The sequence below is a fragment of the Pithys albifrons genome, chromosome 4 (genome assembly GCF_047495875.1).
Source record: "Pithys albifrons albifrons isolate INPA30051 chromosome 4, PitAlb_v1, whole genome shotgun sequence".
Taxonomy (NCBI): Eukaryota; Metazoa; Chordata; class Aves; order Passeriformes; family Thamnophilidae; genus Pithys; species Pithys albifrons.
The window spans coordinates 99,040,083-99,050,567 of NC_092461.1; positions in this window are offsets into that span (position 1 = coordinate 99,040,083).

Consider the following 10,485-nt stretch of genomic DNA (forward strand, 5'->3'; position numbering starts at 1 on the left):
ACTGCTGCTGATCTCTTTAAAAGCTTTCAGTGTTTCTTTTTCCTTTGTATGTATATACTCGTACTTTAGTATGTTTTGCCTCCTTATATGCAAGCTTTAGAATTTTAATTGATTTTTTAATACAGGAATGCAGTGAAAAAGAAATGGAGACTCAGTATTGTTTTCATTAAAGGCTAATCCATATTAAAGGCTTGTAATAAAAAGCAAACAAACAAACAAACAAAAAATCCCAGAGTGAAAAAGACAAACAAGATATTTACTCAAATAAGAGCTCATAGAGTGATTTGCAATATGCCATATCACTGCCTTCTGAAGACAGAACCAGAATAAGAGATTTTCTCTTTGGTACTTACACAGAAAGAACATTCAGTGAATAAAGCACAGATTAAAAAGAGGGGTTACAGTCTGCTGATTGCTGGCCAGAGCATGGCTGTGTATAAAGCATTGATTGATGGCATTAGAAGCAGAGTGCTGTGCAAAGCCTCCAACAACTGGGTAAGCAATCAAACAAAATAGATACTGTCCCACACGGCTTGCAATAGCTCCTTGTTTAGTGCAGTTTGCATACTTGATAAGTGAACCTGCTATTCCATCATTGCGGATATTGAAAACAGAGAACCATAAAGAATTGTGGTCCACTTTGCACATGAAGGCACTCAGCATATTTTTAGTAGTTTTGACTGTGACCTTCAACTGTCTATTCTCTGAACAGTTCTCTGATCAGTTCTGCATCCTTTTGACTGAGGTTGCATCCATTCCTTTAACTCATCCTGGAATGCCATATGAAAGAGCATCCCAGTGTCTTGGTTTGAGATAAGCAACTGCCAACCCCCCCAAGCACAGAGAGAAAAGCCTCCCTCCTAACACCAGGGAAAGGGAGGAAAAGAGAGGGGAAAGAAAAAAAAAACACTTCAAACTGCATTTATACTAAATCTACATATATTTTTCACAGAAAGAAAGAGACAATTAGAAGAGAGTACAAATATACACTCACACAAGTCTACAACAACAAGTTCCCCACCTCAACTTCTGAATGAACACACAAATTCTACTGTCCTAACTACACATTACTTAGGAAGAAGCTTATTCCCCAGGGAGACAAACCCAAGCAGAAAGGAGAGACCCAGAACAACACAGTTTACTTTCCTGAGGTACCCTGTGAGCCAGTGGTGGGCCTGGTCCTCTCCATCCCCCCTGGGACAGCATCGTGTGTCCTCCCAAGAGGAGGCTGAGAAGCGACTGCCTTAACCACTCCCACACTGGTTCCTGCTTCCCTGGAGATGATGTCATAATGTGGTATGGAATATAAAGTTACTGGCTAGAAGAGGTCAGCTGTTAGCTCAGCCCAGCTCAAGTCAGCTGACAGCTTCAGCCTAGTCCAGACTTCAGAGCCCAAATCTAGGCCCACCTAGGTGAACCCATGACACCCAGTTTTCAGTCATGCCTGCATACAGGAAATCTTTTCTTCATTCATTAGAGGCAATGCCTTATGGAAGGTGGAAAATGATTAGATACAGAAGTATCTTCACCAAATGAGTTTTGGCTGATACTCAACGTTTTTATTTTTAATGCATTTACAAATAAGTTGTAGGATTGTTTGTCTCACAGTTCTGCTGAGAATTGGACCTTAGCTGATTGATACACAGTATTTTGAGGCTTTTTTGTTAGATTGTCTCAGACAAGAAAAATCATAGAATCATGGAATGGTTTGGGTTGGAAGGGACATTTAAAGGTCATCTAGTTCCAAGGTTCCAGCAAAAGGACAGGGACATTTTCCACTAGATCAGGTTGCTTAGAGCCCTGTCCAACCTGACCTTGAACACTTCCAGGAATGGGGCTCCTACTACCTTTATGGAAAACCTATGCCAGAATCTCACCACCCTCATCGTAAATAAATTCCTTCCTTATATCTGATTTAAATTGACCCTTCTTCAGTTTAAAACTAATACCTCTTGTTCTATCACAACAGGTCCTACTAAGAAGTTTGTCCCTGTGTTTCTTATAAACCCCCTTTCAGAACTGAAAGGTTTCAATAAGGTCTCCCTGGAGCCTTGTCTTCTCCAGGCTGCACAACCCCAACAGCCTGTCCTCATAGGGGAGGTGTTTTATCCTCTTGATCACTTTTTTCATCCTCCTCTGGACCAACTCCAACAGGTCTATGGCTTCTGCTGAGGAGCCCAGAGCTGAATGCAGTACTCCAGGTGGAGTCTCAGCAGAGCAGAGTAAAGGGCTGGCATCACCTCCCTTAAACTGTTGGCCACGCTGCTTTTGGTGCAGCCCAGGTTAGGGTTGACTGTCTGGGCTGTAAATGCACGTTGCTGAGTCATGTCTAGCTTTTCATCCACTGGCACCCACAAGTGCTTCTTAACAGGACTGCTCTGAATTTTTTCCTCCCCCAGCTGAACTAGAAATAGTTCTAGTTTTCTAAGATGCTACATATCTTCTATTTGTTTCAAAATAGAAATTAATTACTACAACTCTTAGATGTGGAAGAGCATTGTCTCAGAAAAGTAGTCAACTAATTTTGCAGTAAATTTTATGGAAATTTAAGGAAACAAAGATGTTACTTTGAGATTTGATCCTATCCTGCAGGCTATACTTCAGAATTTATTCCTAGTAGATGTGATTATCCATTTTGTCTGCTGTCTGAAGCTTCTGAAAAAACTAATGGTGCAGCCATCTTGTCTCTCATTAAAGCTCCCATCTTTCTTTCAAAATGGGTATATTGAAGCTGTGCTTTCAATACAGTTTCTTTAAGAGATTCCTGTTTGTTTCTGATATTTTTTTCACTGTAGGTATATGTATTTATTCTCAGGAAGAATAAATAAAGCATCTAAACATTCATAATTCTTGGACCATGAGGGGCTGTGCCTTGAAGAGCATTGCACATTGCATTGGAGGCTGAGATGGAAGAATCATTAACTTGGCATACTGGGATTCCAAAAGAAAAGAGACTTTTTGAGGCTCTGGATCATGGTAGAGCATGGTAGTATTTAATTTTTCACATTTATGCTTTACACATTTGCAGACACTTTCTCTACCTGTTTTTTGTTTGTTTGTTTATTTTTGGTTTTGGCAGTTTTCAACATTTTTTTGTAACCAATTGTTCTATCATGATTTATCCTCTCTCTTTTCTTTTTCTGCCTTTCAATACTTGCCCAATATGTTTGATTTTGTCCATAGTTACTAATTTTCTTGGGTTTTTTGTCCCCTTGCACTCTCCCCTCAACCCCCCTTCCCCCCTCCCCTCCAAAAAAATAATAGTTTCCCTTAGAGCCTTTCCATATGAAATGGCAAGTTTAAGGCTGCTCAGGGAAGAAATATGTTGCAAGACCCACCCCCTCAAATAATACTAATGAATCTATACTCAAACCAGAAGTAGTCAATTAGTCCTTCTGAGAAGCACAGCCCTGGCAATATACAAATGCAGTTCTAACCAAACTTTTAACTCTGCACACCAGTGTGTCATGCAGATGTAACTGTCCACTTGGGCTTAGATGAGAAATACATCTACTAAGCTTAAGCTAAACAGGGAAAATACATTCACAGAATCATAGACTTTTCTATCTCCAGATACTTGATATAATATATGCTGTCCATATGACTAGAAAACAATCACTTTTATGTGTGAAGGAGCCAAACAGTACTCCTAATTCAGAATATGCATGCCACCAAATCTGATGTATGCTTTATAGAATCATAGGATGCTTTGGATTAGAGAGGACCTTAAAGATAATCTAGTTCCCATCCTGCTGCCATGGGCATGTAAACCTTTCACTAGAACAGGTTGCTCAGAGTCCCATCCAAACAGGCCTTGAACACTTCCAGGGATGGGGCATCCACAACTTCCTTGGGCAACCAGTTCTAGTGCCTCACCACCCTCTCAGTAAAGTATTGCTGATGGGCTCAGCTTTGGCCAGTCAAGGGTCTGGTTTGGAGTCTGATGGAACTCTCTGTCTGACCCAGCAGCAGCTCCAGCCATGACCACTGCAGCCCTTCCAGCTACCAAAATTTTGCACATAAACACAATACAGTGATTCTTGTCTGTTGCTTTTGATGAATAATCTGACAACAATAGTGTCTGTGATTTTTTTTTTACTGTTTTAGAAGTTTCCATCTCTAAATGGCAGAAAGCAATAATCTTGTTTGATTGTTATGAGAATTCATACAATACTTGCATTATGTTTTGAATATAATTTCAGTTTGGGCAACAATAATGAAAAAAAAAATTTAACAGTTTTCTAATTCTGTTATTCTTTCCTATCATGCAGAAAAATAGATTGTATTTTCCTTCACTCATTTCTCCAATCTGTTTCAAAGCAAATTCTTGTTCTTGTATTCAGGGAAATGTAACAAACTCAATAATTTTCTTGACACTTACTTTAAATTATGAGGTAGGAACTGCCATTTTGAAACATATTTCCTCCCCTCCCCCCTTTTTTTTTTTTTGCTATGTAAGTATTTCTAAAGTGACATGAGACAAAAAGGAAAATGAAATACTTCATCAAAAAAGATTACATTTGTTTATAACTCCTCTGGTGAAAGAACATTCATCATTTCTCTCCATCCTCACCCATCTTTTCACCCTGAACTATAATCCCATCATTTGCTTGACTGACTCTCTTGAACTTTGACCTTTGGTTTACTCATGCATTGTAAAAAGTATTAATCTGTCACATGCACCCAGGTGTGATCTGTTTGCCTACACAGTCATGACTTCTCTGCTTCCCATTTGTCTTAATAATACAGCCAGCAGCATTAATAAGCCCAATCAGGTCACATCAGTTAATGGACTGTTCTTGTCACAGATCAAATTTTCTCCTTAGAGGCAGAAGGGAACCATTTAGCTATCTTCTGGACATTATCTATCTGTGTATTTCCCCCATCCCCTGCAGCTCTCCTGTCTAAACCATCACTGGTTCTAATTAATATCCCCTCTTTCTTTTCTTGAGTCAGTGAGCCAGCAATAACCTATGATATGTCATGTTCTGTTATGTTATAGTATTTGTATGTTGGTATCTTGAGTGTGGCATTAGATCCCATTCTGCAGCTGCAGATCTACTGTTTATTCCTTTACACCGTTTAAAAGAAAGTTAGACTACTCTTTTTTAACTCTTTTCTTACATTTTCATGTTTTATTGAAGAAAATACCAATTAAATTACTGGGTATTTAAGTCTATAACATTTATATTAATGTTGGATTCACAATATAAAATGATGATACATTTAGACAATACTAACAACACGATATGATCCCTAATTATACTATGAAAAGGTATCAGCTAAATTTTTGCCATTAACTTAGTAGAACAGGGATTTCTTCTTTGTTTTTATTAAGAATCAGGTTAAAATGTAAGATATCTTGGTAAGGAACATGATTGAAAGAGGATGAGACATGGCTTCCAGCAGTGCTCACTCTTTTTATAATTTCAATGGTTACTATCTTTTTTTTTTTTCCAAAGCTCAGTGCATGTTTCCACCATTACTATCACAAGTTTTCTCCCAGGTCAATGGGATTGGGCATGACCAACACCATAATGTTGTTTGATACTGTGCTGGTTTAAAGGTCCTATACTGTCTGGAGCCTTGCCCACGAGAGACCGGAGCAGCCTTCAACCTTGAAGTCTGGTTATTAGGGCTTGTGCTGGTTTAAAGGTGAACCAGCAGGAGAAATGAACTCACCACGAGAGAGATTATAAGTCAGACCTAAAATTTAAGAATAATATTACAATAAAAACACTGACACAAGGGGAATTGCTTTCAACTCACAAACCCCAGCAGTATAACCCAGTGTCCTGGGGCACAAACCCAAGGGGGGTTGTTTGCCCTTGTGCTGAGACCCCTGTGGCTCCCCCAAGTCAAGAACAAAAGGAAAAGAAAAACCTGTTGGTGCAGGCGAGGGCTGTGGTCTGGGCGAGAGCGGTGATCTCCTCCTGTCGAGGTCCTGCTGCTCCTCTGGATCCAACGAGAGGTTCCTGAGGTCTTCTTACCCACCACTTATGTACCCTCAGGGAGCACCCAGTCCCTCCCCCTGGGCGGGGACTCACACAATGGGTGATTAACTCTGGGAGCCAGGGGGTATTGAACTGTTGATGGCCCATTAGCAGCTCTGCCCCCTCAGGCTGGGTGTGATGGTGATAATGGCTCCCTGGGCAGCTACTGCTAATGGCCCATTGACCTTGGGGAATGAATAGAGGGGGTAGAATACACAGCTTTGATCACCCCCACACAGGGTTAGCTGGTCCCTCCTGCTGAACTAGGACAGATATCATCTCATGTCATTACCAGGGTGTGGGAAAGGGACTCTCTCACTCCCAAGAAGAGTCTCCTCTTCTGGTGAGAAAAAGCATAGTGGAGTGAGGAAGAGTCAGTTGGTATTTGTTGTGGCTTTTTTTGTCTTATGGCTTTTGTTATTAATATTGATACTGTTATTGTTCATTTTCTTATAGCTGTTTCCAGTAAATTGTTCTTATCTCAACCCATGACTTTCATGGTTTTTTTGCTCCAATTCTCAACTCCATCCCTAGAGTGCCAAGGGAGAGAGAGGGGGCAAGTAAGTGAGCAGCATCTGGTTTGAGAGAATCGTGGTGGTGGCACTGAGTTTGGGAGTACCATTCCTAAACCACTACATATCTGAAGTATCACCTTCTGTTACACAGACAGAGAGAACATTCAGAATGCCATAAAGTCCATGCTTTCTTAGAGACTTAATATGGGAGACTAAATCTAGGAAACTATTACCGAAAATCTTAACCATGGTTGATTTCAAGATAAATTATAAAATCTTTAAAAATTCAAGAATTGATTACCATTAGAAGCTGATATTTACTTGATAAATTCAAGATAGTTAGCAAAGTAGTCATCATATTTCAATTCATATATTTAAATTTTGAATTATTCATTTTGTAAATCTGAGTTATAAAGTCAATAATTATTTCTGAAGTCTTTGCTGATTGCCAAGTTTATGACTGGTTTGTTTAGCTCTATTATTTGTGGTTAAAAAAAAGAAAAGAAGGTGCCTATGTTACTAAAGGGTGTCTTCCCATATCAGATTAAGCATCTGTGTAAAATCAGTATACATTCATAAGTCTATCCAAAATACTTGTGCTATTCTACATTTCAGTATGAAGAAAGTAGTGTAAATTCATAAGACTATGAACTTCTTGACTGAACATTTCTGATTTATCAGTCATACCATCAGTGTTGGTTGTTTGCATCTAAAAGAACAAAAAGGCAGATATGTAGAAGCAGAGTACCAGATTATATCTTACATATCCCTTCCATAAAAGCAGCTAGACTCCTTCGAATCAGATTATTATCTGAGGGAGAAGTTTGCAAGCAGGCAGTCAGAGAATTCTCATTTCACTTTCAATGGTGTAAAACTATTAGATCACTTTTTTGGTAGATGCAAAAATTATGGGTTTATGCAGTTAAGCATGGATGAATAAATGGTATAATTTTAAAAAAGTGATTTATATGGTTTTTCAGAAATTTAGTTCTTACATTTAGTAAGCTATAACACATGGATAAAAAAAATTGCATGTAGAATTGGACCAATACATTCTGAGTTTACTTCTCAAAACACTTTATGTAGCACAGCCTACTTAATTTGAAACTTACACAAATGTCATGGAACTAAACAAATGCTTGTGGTGGACAACATTATAATAACTCGTTCATCCTATCTTCTTTCTTTGTCTTGATGCCTTAATTCCTGCCAAAGATTCTCAAAACAACATTAGTGGACATAGATAGGTAGGTAGATAGATAGATGGATAGATAGATAGATAGATAGATAGATAGATAGATAGATAGATAGATAGATAGATGATGGATGGATAGATGGATAGATAGATAGACAGATAGATAGATGATGGATGGATAGATGGATAGATAGATAGATAGATAGATAGATAGATAGATAGATAGATAGATAGATGATGGATAGATAGATTGATAGATAATGATAGATACATAATGATAGATAGATAGATAGATAGATAGATAGATAGATAGATAGATAGATAGATAATGGATGGATAGATAGATAATGATAGATAGATAGATAGATAGATAGATAGATAGATAGATAGATAGATAGATAGATAATGGATGGATAGATAATGATAGAGATAGATAGATAATGAATTATAGATAGATAGATAGATAGATAGATAGATAGATAGATAGATAATGATAGATAGATAATGAATGATAGATAGATAGATAGATAGATAGATAGATAGATAGATAGATAGATAGTCCTTTTATTAGAAATTTTAAGGTACACACTAAAAGTATGAGCATGCACATCAGCCCAATGTTACAGTTTTTGTATCTTTCAGTAATTAACATGCTTGATATCTATAGCCAACCTGTGGTACCATTTTCCCCTGGTGCCCACTCTCAGATCATTTCAGAGCTGCCCTTTGTAGCCCATCTAAGGGCTCTGAGGTGACTCTCCTCTTTTGACTAGAAGCTATCTTATTGCCTCAGAGTTCTTCAAAACAGCATGTCCTTGGTAATGTGTGCCTACCAGAATTTCAAGAATGTGTGAGAAAGTGCTTAATAACTTCTAGATACCATGTAAAATGTGAGAAACTTAGGAAAATTTGTTCAGCTTATCTAAGTCTATGAAAATCTATAAAATATGCATTAAAATCCTTAGGCATCAGTCTTATGAAATTGTGGGGTTTTTTCTTTTTCCTTGATGGTGATGATAGTCAGCTATTTGTTCTGTGTTACCGAAAAAAAAAAGAAAAAAATCAAAACTCACAGAGTTCCTCTTTTCAACTTCTGTGATTTTATATCTCCATTTGTAGTATTATCAGTTTTAAAGGAAACCCAGCTAAAACAGCTGGACTTCATATTGATGATCTATAAATCCTATATACCATATTATTTTGTATTTTAACCATCAATTAAGGACAAACAAAATGATGTACATGTGATATTTTGCACAATGTGATGCAGAAAAAGCATAAAAATTTCAAATAAAAGTCTCAGTGGATGAGCAAACACCCAACAAAACCCCTGCTAGCCCTTCTTTAAAGCAGACCTTTCAGTGAAGGAAGAAAGTGCGTGGGAACTTTCCTCACAGCTGGACAATTAATTCCCTCAGCCTCTGGAGAGGCTGTCTGATCTTGAAAGGTTTGTTGCATGATGAATATTTGGTTGATATGTGGAGGAGAACTCTCATCCTTTATATATTTTCCAGCAGCAGCTTGCATCTTCTGTATTTCTTCCCCCCAGAGATTTGTGATAAAAGACTAGATTTACAGGTTACAGGACAGCAACTGCCCACATCATGATGAAAATCCTTCCAGGATCATTTAAGAATACAATTAAAACATCGTTGTTTAAAAGATTGGTTGCAGTGTTTGATATTTAACGGATGCAAATTCTTCTTCAATGGGAGATCACAAGGATAATAAATACAGGGAAACCTCAAGAACAGTAAATAATCTTGAACACAGAGGTACACAATAATTGTTTAGAAACTTGGTAGGAAATAAGATTTCAATGAAAGGAAGAAGAATATTTAGTATATAAAATTTTACTGCTGCATGGTAATTAGGAACATTTCCATCCAAATCCATAAAAATCTCAGGAGGAACATTCATGCAGTGCTGAATAAAGTTATGGGTAAAGGCTGTAGAGAGACTCTTGCCTATTCCAGGCATTTCTAAAAGTTTCTGCAGCTGCTCTCAAAATGAGGGCTTCACCCCATTCTTTTACATTTTAGAACTGTGTTTGATGATCACTGCGTTGTTTTACTGCTGTAAGTTACAGACAAATATTTGTGAAGGTGTTCTAAATTATCAGACCTACTACAGAGTTGTCTGAAGTAGAAGAGGCTGGTTCAGCAAGAATGTGAGCCTCTCACTTATACTGCACCAGACTCAGGCAAGGCCTAATGTCAGAAGGATGTCTGGAGTGAAGCAGAAGCCTCATGACCTGATGTTGTGTCAGTGAGGCACGGAAGAGCACCCAAGTTTCTGCACCAGCCATTGGCCTCACTGCCCCTCACTGTGAAAACAAAGCTTCTTGTAAATCTTATCCTTCAAGGAGATAAGAGTGCACAGAAAAACTTTCTGGCAAGGTCAGACCACCTTTACTGCTGTATCAATACGTAGAGGAGCAAGGTGTTTATTCCACCTTTTCCATCAACTGTAAAGTAATCAAGATGTTCATTAAACCCTATTTGCATATTCACTTTCATACCTCTAAAAAAGTAAATGAAGAGAAAAAAGAACAAGGCTTTACTTGTATAACCATCCACAGTCACCAACCCCCCACCTACAGAATACCCTTGTTCCACCCAAAGATTATAACATAATAGAATTGGGGGCTGGGGCCAAGGAGGCAGAGATGGGGAAACACCTCTGCTTGCTCAGTGTCAGTTGATGGACTGTGTCTCCCCCTCCCCTGGAGGTGAATTTTCATGCCTTCAATTTTGTTGGAGTAGACACAGCAGTAAGTATT